The sequence below is a fragment of the Hibiscus syriacus genome, unplaced genomic scaffold, assembly GCF_006381635.1.
Source record: "Hibiscus syriacus cultivar Baekdansim isolate YM2019G1 unplaced genomic scaffold, ASM638163v2 tig00001731_pilon, whole genome shotgun sequence".
Taxonomy (NCBI): domain Eukaryota; kingdom Viridiplantae; phylum Streptophyta; class Magnoliopsida; order Malvales; family Malvaceae; genus Hibiscus; species Hibiscus syriacus.
In genome coordinates, this window is record NW_024061885.1 from 928176 (window position 1) to 943513 (window position 15338).

Sequence of the window (15338 nt, forward strand, 5' to 3'; positions counted from 1 at the left end):
ATGATTACACAGCTTCGAAATGACATTGCAAGTTTTCACCAAGGCGATGATGAATCAATGTAAAAATGTTGGGATAGGAATAAAAGTTAACTTTGCAAATGTGTTAATCATGGATTTCATGATTGGACGCAAGTGGTGATGTTTTACAATGGAGTCAACGCACCAACTCGAATGATGTTAGATGCCTCAGCAAATGGCACCCTACTAGACAAATCACCCGAGGAAGCTTTTGACATCCTCGATAGGATAGCAAAAAATGACTACCAATTTCCTAGTGCAAGATTGGGAACCGACAGAAAAACCTCTGGAGCATATGAATTAAAAAGCAAAGATTCGGTAGCAGCCCAACTTTCTTCCATAACCAATATGTTGAAAAATTTACAACGTCCTAATGAGGTAAGAGAAGTCAAGGCGAACAATAATGTGTGCCTATTCTGTCAAGGCAACCATCATGAGAGTGAATGTCCTGAAAACCATGAGTCAACTAATTTTGTGGGTAACTACAATCGGAACAACAATAATCCCTATTCGAACACGTACAACCTTGGTTGGAGACAACACACAAATTTTTCATGGAATAATCAAGGGAACAACAACAATCAAGCCACAAATTACAGGCCACAACAAAATAATTTTGACCATCGGCATATTCAGAATCAGTATCAGCAACCCTGGCAGACCAACAAAGGTATAGACTCTTCCTCTAACACTCATTCCAATACTAACTCCTTGTAATTATTCTTGCAAGAATTCATGGTCTCGACAAAAGATTTCATGGCGTCTACAAAAACCTTGATGCACGAATATTCTGCAACAATAAAAAATCAAGGAAATTTGTTACAAAGCCAGGCAACACTTTTGCAAAGCCATAGTTCATCTCTCAGAGCATTGGAGAATCAAGTGGGATAGATTGCCACGGGATTACATTCTCGCCCACACGAAAATCTCCCTAGTGATACTGAAGTCACTAAGCATCATCGGAAGGAGTAATACAATGTACTTACGCTAAGGAGTGGAAAACAAGTTGATCAAGATGACAAGTTTGGGAGAGAACAGGTGAACAATTCTTGCCAAGGCGTAACATAACCGGATGAGGAATCTAAGAATGTTGAACAAGAAAAAGCGCATGAAGAGAAGGAAAGAAGTGAAGACTCAGAAAAGCATCAATCAGATAACAAGAAATTCATGGTCAAGGCCAGTGATGTCCCTGCACCATCAATAGTCGATGTGAGACCTCCACCACCGTTCCCTCAAAAGTTAAAGAAATATTATGATGACATCCAGTTCAAGAAATTCGTTGATGCTTTGAACCAGTTGTGTATCAATGTGCCCCTACTCGAAGCCATCGAGAAAATGCCTTCCTATGCCAAGTATCTGAAGGAAATTGTTACAAAGAAAAGGAAGGTAGAAAGTGTCGCCATGGCAACAAAAATCTGCTCGGCAGTGAGCAAACTCCCACCAAAGCAAAAAGACCCTGGCAGCTTTGTAATACCATGTTCCATTGGTAATGATTTCATCGGACAAGATCTCATTGACTTGGGATAAAGTGTAAACTTGATACCAAAATCGATATTCATGAAACTAGACGGGTATCATACCAATCCCACCTCGGTCATTCTACAGTTGGCTGATCGGTCTTATATGCGACCCGAGGGCAGAATTGAAGACGTCATAGTAAAGGTAGATAAATTCATATTTCCAGTGGATTTTCTCATTCTAGATTGCGAAGCTAATGGAAACGCACCAATCATTCTGGGACGCCCATTCTTAGCCACAGGAAAAATCCTAATAGACTGTGAAAATGGAGAATTCACCATGAGAGTTGGCGAGCAAAGTGTCACGATCAATGTATTCAACTCTATGAAATACGTAGACGATCCAGAGGAATGCCAATGCATTAATAAGATTGAAGAAAAGGCAATCCTGGGACGAGGTGAATCCCTAAGGCTCAATGAGTACAATAATTTGTAGCATGAACCTACAACCGAAATACATGAAGCATAAATTTTCGGCCCTGACCAAATATTTTCAGAAGACGGTTCTGACAATCATAGCCATGACAACGAAAATCTATACACTGAACACCCTGAAAGCGATACCCAGGCAAGATGCGAATGAAAGACAAATGAGCAATTGAGATTTCTTCATAGATCAGGTATGAAATTCGAACCTTTAAATTATGATGAAGTTAAATCTCAAAAGTCATCTTCGCAACATGCACTAAAATTGGAGCTTAAGACTTTACCATCACATTTGAAATATACTTATCTAGGAGTTAATGAAACTTTACCAGTGATAATCTCTGTTAACCTAACCTCCGAACAGGAGAAGAGTTTGTTGAATGTTTTGTCACAGCATAAAAAAGTTATAGGATGGATGATGGTAGACTTGAAAGGAATCGGTCCAACCATATGCATGCACAAATTCAATCTTGAAGACAGCTATAACACCTCGGTGGAACCCCAAAGACGGCTCAACCTGATCATGAAGAAGGTAGGCATGAAGAAAATAATTAAATGACTGGATACAGGAGTGATTTATCCTATATCCGATAATTCATGGGTTAGCCCAGTCCAATGCGTGCCAAAGAAAGGTGGTGTAACTGTGGTTAAAAGCGAGCATGATGAGTTACTCACCACGAGAATAGTCTCGGGCTGGCGCATATGCATGGATTATAGGAAGCTCAACAAAGACACAAAGAAGGATCATTTTCCCCTCCCTTTTATCGATCAAATGTTGGATAGATTAACGGTAAAGGTATTTTATTGCTTCCTCAATGGATACTCGGGGTATAACCAAATTGCCATAGCACCCGAAGACCAAGAGAAAAAAACGTTCACATGCTCGTATGGTACATATGCATTTAGGCGAATGTCGTTTGGACTGTGTAACGCTCTAGCTACATTCCAACGATGCATGATGGCAATCTTTTCAGATATGGTGGAAGAGTGCATGGAAATATTTATGGACGACTTCTCTGTTTCGGGTGATGACTTTGACCGAAGCCTCAGTAATTTATCCAAGGTGTTGAAACGTTGTGAAGAAGCTAACCTAGTTCTGAATTGGGGAAAAGGCCATTTTATGGTAACTAAAGGAATAATGTTAGGACACAAAACTCCATGCCATGGCATCGAAGTCGACAAAGCCAAGGTGGATGCAATTGCAAATCTTCCCCCACCTACTAATGTGTGAGATTTGAAGAAAAAGCTTTCAGCAGAGCCAATAGCTATCCCACCAGACTGGAACGAACTATTTGAGCTTATGTGCGACGCTAGTGACTATACAGTCGGAACAATGCTAGGGCAACGAAAAAATAAAAATTTTCATGTTATCTACTATGCAAGCCGAACACTTAATGATGCTCAAGTGAACTATACCACCACTGAAAAGGAACTCTTAGTAGTAGTATTTGCATTAGATAAGTTTAGGCCATATCTAATAGGCATTAAGGTAGCTATTAAATATCTGATTAATAAAAAAGATGCAAAACCTAGACTAATTCGGTGGATATTATTACTACAAGAATTTGATTTAGAGATCAAGGATAGAAAAGGTATTGAAAATCAAGTGGCAGACCATTTGTCTAGCCTAGATAACAAACCTGATTGTCCTGACATCACAGATATTAAAGACGATTTCCCTGATGAGAAAATATTATTTTCCACGACTGTACCGTGGTATGCTGACATCGTTAATTTTTTTGTTAGTGGTATTGTTCCTTTTGATTTATCTAGCCAGGGCAAACGAAAATTTCAACATGATGTATGACATTACTACTAGGACGAACCATTTCTATTCAAGCAGTGCAGAGACCAAATAATCCAAAGGTACATTCTAGAAGAAGAGCAGCAAGATATCCTACTCCAATGCCACTCGTCACCATATAGAGGGCATTTTGGTGGGATGAGAACAGCAGCAAAAGTGCTTCAGTCGGGATTTTATTGGCCAACCTTGTTCAAAGACGCACATGAATTCCACAAGTCATGTGATAGATGTCAACGTACAACAAACATCTCGAAACGGCATGAGATGACATGGCAAAACATTATGGAGATCGAACTTTTCGACGTATGGGGCATATATTTCATGGGACATTTTCCAACATCATTCGGAGATATGTACATTCTCTTCGCAGTGGATTATGTATCACTATGGGTTGAAGCCATTGCAATACCTAAGAACGATTTCAAGACGGTGTTGAAGTTTTTGCACAAAAATATATTCACCTGCTTTGGAACACCATGAGCTCTCATTAGCGATGAAGGGACACTTTTTGATAATAAATTGATTGCCAAGGCACTGAAAATATATGTAGTATGACATAGAATTGCTATGGCGTATTACCCTCACACCAAAGTATATTATCGATAAATCAAGAAGATCTTCGAAAAAGTGGTCAACCCAAGTTGAAAAGATTGGTCGTCGAAGCTAGTTGAAGAACTATGGGCTTATCGCACATCATTCAAGACAGCGTTAGGAATATCCCCGTTCAAGCTAGTCTATGGAAAGGAATGCCATCTATCGGTTGAACTCGAACACAAAGCTTATTGGGCCATCAAAATGATAAACATAGATGCTTAGCTTGCTGGATAAAGAAGACTATTGGAACTGAACGAGATGGATGAATTTAAAGCACATGCATACGAGAATGCCTACCTTTACAAGGAGAAAACAAAATGATGACATGACAGAAAAATATTGTCGAGGAAATTTTATTCTGGACAACAAGTATTGCTATACAATTCACGCCTTAAGTTATTCCCAGGCAAGCTAAAATTACGATGGTCAGGACCATTAATCTTACACCAAGTCTATGACAATGGAGCAATTGAAATTCAGAACCAAAACGATGGTTCCATCTTCAAAGTGAAAGGGAAGAGACTCAAGGAGTACAAAGGAGCCCTAATCATGCGCGACAAATCAGCATCGTTGGCACATGATGCCCAAGAGTTTGCTCTTCTTAATTGAGCAAATATTAGTTGCCTAGGCAACGAAAATCTGAATTCTGTACATAAATAAGTTAAGTTATTTTATACTTTAATCCATTTTATTTTATTATTTTATTTTTTCATATTGTAGGCGAGCAAGGAACACGTGGCAGCATGGGGAGTTGAATCATTCATGAAGAAAAAAATAAGCCCTAGGGTACGTGATTTGGTAGTAGAATAAAGAGGGAAAGAAATCCTTTCTTCCCCTTTATGTCTTATCAAATATTTCTCATTTAATGAGAAATCTTTTCCCCACCGTGTAAAGACCAAAATGCCCCGAAACCACCAATCACTTTCCAAGAAAAACTACCCACTCTTCTTCATCATCATCGTGTTTCCTTCTTTCTTTACAAACTAGAAAATTTCTTTTCTTTCTCTCAAAATACCTCCCTATCGCCACCACTAAAATCAGCCAAGAAAAATGGTGAGATCGAGATCGGCCCCAGCCCCAGACAGAGTTTCAAACGTTTCCAAACAACCGAAGTTGTGGCACGCTTCAAAACCATTCAGTAATGCCAAGTATATTTGGAAGATGGATTCGTTTTTCTAGTCGATGGAGAAGAGTAGTTTGGCCTTGAGGTGATGGATGTCATAAAGAAGCATAACTGGGAGAAGTTTGCTCGTAATCATAATGTCGTAGCACCAGCAATGGTGAGGGAGTTCTATACCCACCTCGCAGACACCTTCAACTCCACGATATATGTTCGAGGAAAACTCATTCGCTTTTCCCCTTCTGTACTTAACAAATACTTTAAGTTGGGGAAAGTGGATGACCAACACAAGCGATTTGTGGCCCAGGCAGATCAAGAAACGTACAGTGGAGTTCTACAGGATTTATGTTTTGGATGGGCCAAGTTCGAAGGGAATGCCCCCACAAGAAAGCGAGTAGATTGTCGAGCCCATAAACCACACGTGAAACTGTGGAACCATTTTCTTAAAGGCAAACTGACGCCAACGTCCCACAACACTACTATCCTCGTCAAGCGGTTGATCCTGTTGCACTCGATCATATACGATAGGATGATCGATGTGGGTTAAATCATCTTTGAGCAGATCCATGACTGTGCCAAGAAGAACTGTGCAGAAAGAAAAAGGTTCCTGAGGAACCATTCGAAGACTTCATCAAACCCAAGGAGGGTATTATAAAGAAAAAGGCCCCCGAGTTGATGAGTTTCAATGATGATGACCCAAAGGAGGGTCTGGAGCGAGGAGTAAAATCGGTTGCCGCGGCTAGAACGGCTGTTATGGTCATGCACACGTGTGAGACACGTGAAAAGATCAGGTGCCTGGAGGACCACATGAAAATTTACTTGGAATACGCCAAGGTAAGGGACATGCAACTCAATGCCTTCATCAAGGAGTTGCTCCTAACCACAATGATCAGACTGCCAACCTTCCCCAGTGTCATCCTCAACTACAATGTGGGCGACAGCACATTCCATGCCTTGACATCTTCGTCCCTCCAGATGTTCCACCAGAGGTTCCCACCGATGTGCCACCATTGGCAACCCATGTCCCACCCGTACCAGAAGAAAGCCACGATGACACCAAAGAGTTCCTCATCCTTCTCCACCACCGAAAGCAGCAGTAATACTCCACCCAACTTATTCACTGATGAAAATTTCATGCCAGCACCGAAGTACCCTGATCAGGATCCTATTCCATCCCCAGTTCGATCAACACTACCAGCCCCAACAGCAGCTCCTAGTCCACCACCAGTTCCAGCACAACCGACTCCCGCGACCGAACAGTCCACTCCAGCCCGAGCTTCGATCAGTAAGAAGCAGTACAAGAGAACGACGGGGCATATACTTCAACCGTCTCCTTCTCAGCCAAAAGCAGTAGACTCGAGATCCGAGAGCCCTTCCCTTCCCAAACGACGCCGCACGAGGGCGTCCAGTCAAGCCACACCACCACAGTAAGTTTTTGTAGTTTTCATGCATTGAGGATAATGTATCCCTCAAGTTTGGGGAAGGTGTTGTCAATTCTGCCATACTTTGTTAAATACTAATTGATGTTAATTGGTTGAATATTTTGGTTGTCATGATATAAGCAGGTTAGGATTATTGTTAGGAATAAATTAGGGATGCCCAATGATGAATGCAAAATTTTATTGCCTAGGCCAGAATTATTGTAAATAATGTCTGAAGAAGAGAACCAACCCTAGGCTCGATCCTTTAAAACTTATAAACATGATTGTAGGTTGTCTTTGCTCTAGGTAATCTGTAAAAGTTTTAGGAAGGAACTTTCTAATTACCGAGACTTCAAAAATATTCTAAGGGTAAGGTAAAACTCTCTAGTGTTTGAAAACTTGAAAATTCAAAAAATACAAAGGGACACTCTTCTGTGTAAAGGAATGAATAATAAAAACTCCAAAAGAAATTAAGAGTAACCAAGACATATGAGTAAATGAAAGTAGTCACAAGATGACTCAGCCCGACTAGCTTAAGGGTGGAAGGTATGCTCCCTTTCACCTAGAGTGTGGAACAGTAGTTGTGATGAGCTGACTCCCCTATATAAAAAGTGTGAATAAAGAGAATAAAAGTTGATAAATAACTAGGAGTATAAACTAATCCTGATGAATAATTTGTTGCCTTGAAAACCTAGAAGTGCTTACTTTAAGTTTTCTAATTACCTCTATGCATAGACTGGTTACAATCACGCACACACAATAGAAAAGGATCCTGACTAAGGAAGGGACTTGACTAATATGACTGTCAAACATGTTGAGGCCACATATTTTTGCTGAGGGCTGAAATCTCAAACCTGATGATGTTCTTTATACTACTTTGCCATGACAATTTTGATTTTCTTCTAGCTATTATCCATGTCTTAAGGACAAGCAATAGCTTAAGTTTTGGGGTGTGATAACTCCGTAAAAAGACTTAAATTCTAGTCTTTTCACTTAAGTTATTGCTCGTCTAAACAAAGTATGAACTGCATTTTTAGTTGCATTTAGTTACATATAGGTTGTGGTGGATTTATCTCGCCGAGGCAAGATTTATCTGAAGAAGTCTGAAGCAAATGTGGTGAAACTGCTTATGTCACATGCCAGGTGGATGACCTGCTTCACGTGTAAGCAAGCCTTGAATATCCTGACAACCGCTTGCCAACTTTCCCTTTTAAGTTTGGTAAATTAAAAATGGCTAATTAAGGAAACTCCAAAAGCATGCAAAGCCCTAAGAGATTCTCCTTATAATTACCAGCCGTAGCCGCAAAAAGAAAAGGGCAAGGAAGAAGAAAGAAGAGTTTTACCTTAGGCGTGAGCAAGCAATTGCAGTGCTTTCCCTCCTTCTACCCCCCAGTCTTCCTTGGTGTCCTCCATATCCAGATGATAGCAAAGCGGTGATCAGGCCTCGAGAGAGGGTGATCACCAAGGCAAGCGTGGTGCTGATCAGGATTGTCGCGATAGAGCCCCCGGTTTTGGGAGTTGTTCTTCCTTTGTTCTTAAACTCTTATTTTATTTGGGGTTGTATTAAACAGTTTAATCTTGGATGATCTTTAATAACACCTTGAATTCTTTACTTGGTGTTAAACTTTGTTTTGTCTGAACAATATTTTATGTTTATGAATGATGAATTATGTTTGCTTATGATTGCTTTGCTCATAGTTTAAATATTTTGCCTTAACACTGTAAGAGCATTGAGAGATCGCCTAGGTTTTGGTAAAACATGTATGTGCATTGTAAGAGCATCGAGAGATAGCCTTTTGTCTAGAAAGTGATTCTTGAATTTCAGAGAATTAAGAGAGATCAACGTGAGCAAATGAATGAATCCGGGATGGTGAAGTTCTAACTTATCTACCTTAGAGATAAGGAGTGAGTTTCAAACGACTAAAAGGGATAAAGGCTAGAGTAGGTTAAGAAAACGTCTATAGTTAACGCCGAGAGACATTGCCATAGTAACCGTCTAATAATACCTAGTAATCCTGTCGGGCAGTTTAGTGAGTCATAATAATTCATGATGGGCTTAAAATAATTGTTTCCAAGATAATGGTTTAGCATCAGTGCTCTGTGACACGTCTGAATATGTGAGGTTGCTTGCATTATATTTAATCCAATACTTGTTTTGCTTTGTTTTATTTGTCTGTATATTTTCTTTGTATCGATCACACTTGTCTAAAATCATTGAATCATTATTCTTAGGTCCTTAATATTAGTTCTTAGCTTTAATACTTAGTAGGATTAATTTGTGGAATTAGTTCTAGTTGTGGTGAAAAGATATTTCTAATCCAATCCCTGTGGAGACAATACTCACTCACTACTATATTACTTGCATCGATTGTGTATACTTGCACAAATTAGCTTGCCTTAGCATATACATTCACAAGTGATCAATACGTCATCTTTTTAGTTAAAAATGACAAATACAAATGATATTTAAATTTTGATTATTGTTTAGTTATATTGATTTGATTAGTTTTTTGTTTCAGATTTCTAACCATGTTTTAGTTTCATTTTCATAGGATCGAGGCAAAATATTGTGAGTTTCCCCTTACACACTACAGATGTTTGATATCAAGAGCTTTCTAACTGTGCTCTATCCCATTAGAAAGGGGTGAACGCTATGCTTACATTAGAAAAATTATTTTTCTCCGCATAGGCTTTGGCAAGTAACCTCTAGGATACATATACCTCATGTTTACGAGTGAAACATTGAGTTTCTTGCCTGGACATGGGGAAATGAATCATCTTGAATTGAACTCGGACCAGTTAAACCTATAATGGGTAAGGATTGAGGGCCTACCAAGCTCAAGGGGGAACCAACAAAGGACAATTCGGGTACCCTGTTAGTAGCACCGAATTTCTACCCGTTTTATACTTTTTTGCAGGGGAAACTCATTCTAACCTTTTCCTCTACTTTATATTTGCAAAAAGAATGAGAACTAGACAATTATGCGGTTAGGTTTTATATCTTATGTGAAGCTATCGAACTAAAAAATTGTTGTTAGGATTTATTACATATATTTTCTTGATTATTTGATTACTGATTATATATACTAACACAGTCTCATTTTTGTTTTTAGTACTGTTTCATTGCATGATCATTCATAAATAAAGGTGTTGGTTCACAATGTGGTCATTAGAGTAGAAAGAGGTCATAAATGGATAAGAGTTTTCACAACAAGGAAATTAAGAATGCAGAGGTGAGGTCATGGTCTTAAGAAACTTAGAGAATGAAGGGGGGTAGTCTGACGGAAGACTACATGTCAGTGCTACAAGAGATAGCTCTAGTCAGTCTGAAGCAAATGATCTACAAGGGCAACGTGAAATCTGGGAGATCTGGGAATCTGATACGAGGCATGTATTTTGGGAAAAGTATGGTGACATAGCTCTTCTGCTGTATATGAAAGTAAATGAACCTTTGATTAAAGCACTAATCTAGTTTTAGAATCTAACCTATAGTTGTTTTACTTTCAATAAGGAGGACATGACTCCCACAATGGAAGAGTACACCTCTTTTTTTCATTTCAAAACAATACAATTGGATAAAATTTACTCAAATGTAACAAAACGCAATCTTTCAAGAACAAGCTCCCAAAAATTACTGAAATGGGATAAAAATGGTAACTGACTGAATCCAAAAGAAAAGAGGGTTTGACTGTTTTCCTTAGCAGTGCATTAAAGAACTAATCTTAAAACACAATCATATTGAAAAAAGCATGGAAATGTTCGCTTAGGGAATTTACTGGTTATTGATTTTTCCAAAAGTTCATTGTCATATAGAATCCACTGTAGTGGATTTATTTGAACGAGTGGAAAGGAAGGTGAATCCTGCTCCTGCAGTTTTAGTGGAGACATTCAGATCGCTTAATAGTTTTAAAAGAGCATAAAGTGGCCGCTTCACTGGGTGCATTCATTTGCTTAATTTATGGATCCGTAGCCATTTTTGGAAGATTGATCAGGAATAAAATCATCAATTTTCGAGTGCTTATTCACCATTGAAGGATTTCCTCACCAAAGAGTGGCCTAAGCATCTCACAAGAAAAGAATGTGTCTCACTTTCCAGTAATCTAAGAGATCACGATATAGTGTGGCACGTCCCTTGGTTAGCCTTTATTGACATATTATACAAATGTGGTGATTCCGATTGGGTAACTCTGTTAGGGATATGGGGTGAAGTAGGTTATGCTCCACTAATGGCGTTAAGGCAATATGGGGCCCCGATAATTTGTCCCAGCTACCTCAGGCCTAAGTAAGTCTGAGTTTGTATACCACGGAGATCATTACAAGAAGACAGCTCGTTTAATGTCAGATGCTTGGAAGTCAACCTTTTGAACTAATGTGGTAGCAGCTGAGGTCATGTTAAAACCAAATTATTTGGCTTGGAGAGCTGTAAGGAAAAATGATGCCATTCCCGTAGCTGACTGTAATCAAGTTATTCATTTAGAAAAGCAATTCAAATATGTGACATCTAAGTTAGAAATATTAAGAAATGAGTATGAAGCCGAAATTGCTAGAAAAAAAAAAGAATGTGAAAATCTTAAGCAACAGAATTTCATTTTCGATCTTGATAGTGGTTCTATATTAAACAATTTGAGTTCATGTGAAAGAGGAAAGTTGAATTGGAGACCAATTTTGCAGACTTACAGAAATATTACCAAAAATGAATCGAACTTGGAAAATTGTTGTATTAGGGAAGACTTTAGAAAAATAGAAGCTGGAACTCGAGGCTGAAAAAATCATCGAGTTAAAGATGTCAGAGCTAAAAAGGAATGTCATGTCAAAGAACTAGAGGCGGAGAAGAAGAAAAGAGATCAAGAATTTGAAATAGAGAAGAAATCATGGGTTTGAGCTTTGAGTGATGAAAGAAAAGAAGCTAAAGATTTGAGATAAAGACATACCCTGAGCAAGAAGCGAAAAGAGGAACACACTTTTAAAGTACAGGGCTTGTAAGCTGAAATTGCAAGGCTTAAAGTTGAAAATGAGAACAAATGTAGTAAGACAGAGGAAGGTAAACAAATGATAGATGAACTTGAAGTTGAGAAAAGACGAGCCATTGAAGGGTTGAAATTAGGAAGGCAGTATCAATATCATATGCTCCAAGGCAAGCAAGATGAAGTTTTCCTTTGGATGCAAAGATGTGGAACAAAAAACAAGCGAATAGAGGACCTCAATCAAGAAATGAAAGAGATGAAAGCAAGGCATGAGGAAAAATTAGCCCAGGCTAAGGCAAAGAATAAAGAATACAATGCTTATATCCTATAGCTAGAAAATTTATTATTTATAGAAAATAGTCAACACAAGTCACCAGATATAAGGATTAACCTCAAAGAAAATAACACTTTGCAAATAAAGGTTTATAATTTGGATGATGCTTTGCGAAGTCATCAAGTACATATCACTGGTCTTGAGCGCACTGTTCAGAGCACTAGGCAGCAGTGGCAGAACGAAAGTAACCACTTTGAGGACTGGAAAATAAATGTGAATCATGTAATAGTTGAAACCATGAATCAAATAAGTGGTGTTGCAAGACAGTTGGGAGAGATGGATATCCAAGCAAAAATCATCGAGAGCTATACAAGTCACGCATCAGATTTGGAAAAAAGGGTCACTTATCTTGTCAACGAAATAACAATTCTAAATAATAGGGCTAAGCCTTTTCTGTAATAGAATCGTGGTGTAATGATGATGCTTTTGTCCTAAATGAAAGTTGTTCTAGACTGGTCACATTTTATGAATCAATGCCTTCCACATACATTTGCATTTGCATTTTATTTAAGTTCTCATTATATTTGCATTATTATAATCATTTATTCAACATTTTATTTTTAATTTTCATTTATATTAAAATATTAAAATTGACAAAAAAGGGGTTTACTTTTTTGAAGAATATTGAACACCTCTAAGCATCCATACAATACCAAAAAAAAATGTAATGGATGATAAGATCGCCCAAATCAAAAGGACTCAGCTTGAAATACAAGAAACCTTTAAGAAAGCTCAGGAAGAAATGCATGAACAAATGTTGAAATCCCAAAATGATCTAATGGAGAAATTTGCAAGCATGTTACAAGGAAGAACTATAGACCGGGAAAATACCCCATCTATTGGTACTACCATTGAAGAACCTTTGTACCCTTTGGGTTTTACACCATGAGTAGATCGTCAAAAAGCTCTATTGTTGGTATTACCGAAGAGCCTCTATACCCCCAGGCTTTACACCACCTCATGTTAAGGCTCAACAAGGAATGGCTACTCAGTAAGAAGAGTAAACATAAATATACCTAGTGCCTTTATAAACCAACAACAAGCTGAAGATGTTATATATTTTGATCAAGAAGGTAAGAAAGAGCCAAACAAATAAGATGATGAAAAATAGAAACAACTAGAAGAAGAAATTAGGGCTATGAAAGAGGACCCTAGCATATGTGGAATTGAGGCTAAATAATTGAGTTTGGTTCTTGATTTGGTGTTACCACCTAAGTTCAAGGTTCCAGATTTTGAAAAATTTGACAGCACGAAGTGCCCCATGCTCATATCATAATGTTATATAGAAAAATGAAGGATTATATAGGGGATGATCAACTGTTGATTCATTGTTTCCAAGAAAGCTTAATAGGTTCATCCATTCGATGGTACAACCAATTAAGTAAAGCTCAAATTAAATCTTGGAAAGATTTGGAAAAATCTTTTCTTGAACAATACAAGCATGTGAAAGATGTAAGGCCCAATCGACTGGTACTGCAGAGCATGGAAAAAAAATTCAATGAGAATTTTAGACAATATGCCAAGAGATGGAGGGATATAGTTGTACAAGTGCATCCACCCAGCGAAGAAGATGAGACGATTATGCTCTTTGTAAAAACTTTAAGAACTCCTTTCTTTACTCACCTCATAGGGAATTCCTCTAAGAGTTTTGTTAACATAGTCACAACTGGTGAAATGATTAAATTGGCAATTAAGAGTGCGAAACTTGATAGTGGTGAATCCAATAAGAAATCACCAATGAAAAAGAAGGAGAGTGAGGTCAATAACATAAGGAAATATGAATCCAATAACATCACGGTGTCTCAACCTCAGGACACAGGATCATATACAAAAAAACCCTGCCAAGCAAGGGGAAAGAGAAAATAAAGAAATAGAGAAGCCCTAGTTCAATCCAATTCCTATGATGTACAAGGAATTGTTTCAGATATTGTATGAAAAAAATATAGTGTCACCATATCACGTTTCACCTGTACAACCTCTATACCCTAAGTGGTACGATGCTAGCTTACAATGTGAATATCATGCAGGGGCTCGTGGATATTCTGTTAAAAATTGCATTGCATTCAAAAGAATAGTCCAAAGATTTAGAACAAAGAACGTCATAAATTTTGGTGACAATGAGCAGAAAATATGGCCTAAAACCCATTGCTCAACCACACAGGGATAGGAATCAATGTAGTTATTAAGGAAAAGGGAAAGAAAATTATAATGCAAGTTAACGAGGTAGAATCACCTATGTATTGGGTGAGGTGTTAAATGATCAAGGTTGGTCTATTGAGGTCTAATATGTCAACAGAATGATTCAACGGTGGAAATGCATGACATTACCACAGCATCGAAGGACACGTTATACAACAATGTCCAGATTTACGAGCTTTGGTACAAAAGATGATGGATAAAAAAATGGAATTTTTCAAGGAAATACCAGAAGAAGAGGAATGGAAATTTATGCCTCTGAAGGATCCTCTAGATAGGTTTACAACTCTAATTGTCCTCTAATTATTAAGCCAAGGACTCGTGTATCATAGAAAATGTATCCAAAGGTGGTTATCATACCTCCATCCCCGTTCACGTATAAAGATGATAATTAGGTGCCATGGAATTATGATTGTAAAATGGAGGAGACATTACAAGAAAATGAAGAAGTATATGAGGTTGGACATTTTACCAGAAGTGGAAGATGTTATTCCAAAGAACCTAAGAAGCATGCTACTGTTGAAAAAGGAAAGAAGGTTGAACTACAATTAAGAGAAGATGAACCTATCATTAACGAGCCAGTAACTGAGAATAAAGCTATAGAATTCTTGAAATTTCTCAAATACAGTGAATACAATGTTGTTGAGCAATTACACAATCTACTCGCTCGTATATCAGTCTTGGAATTTTTATTAAGCTTTGAGGCACATCAGAATGCCTTACTGAAGGTGTTAAATCAGACATTTGTACCAAAAGAGTTATCGATAAATAAGTTGGATAGGTTGGTCGTGAAAATACAGACCGACAATTTCATATCTTTTTCTGAAGATGAAATCCCTTCTAGATGATTGGTAGCCCAAAAGCCCTGCACATCACGGTTAAGTGCAAGGGACATATCATGCCTCGAGTGTTAGTTGATAATTGCTCACTTTAAATATAATGCC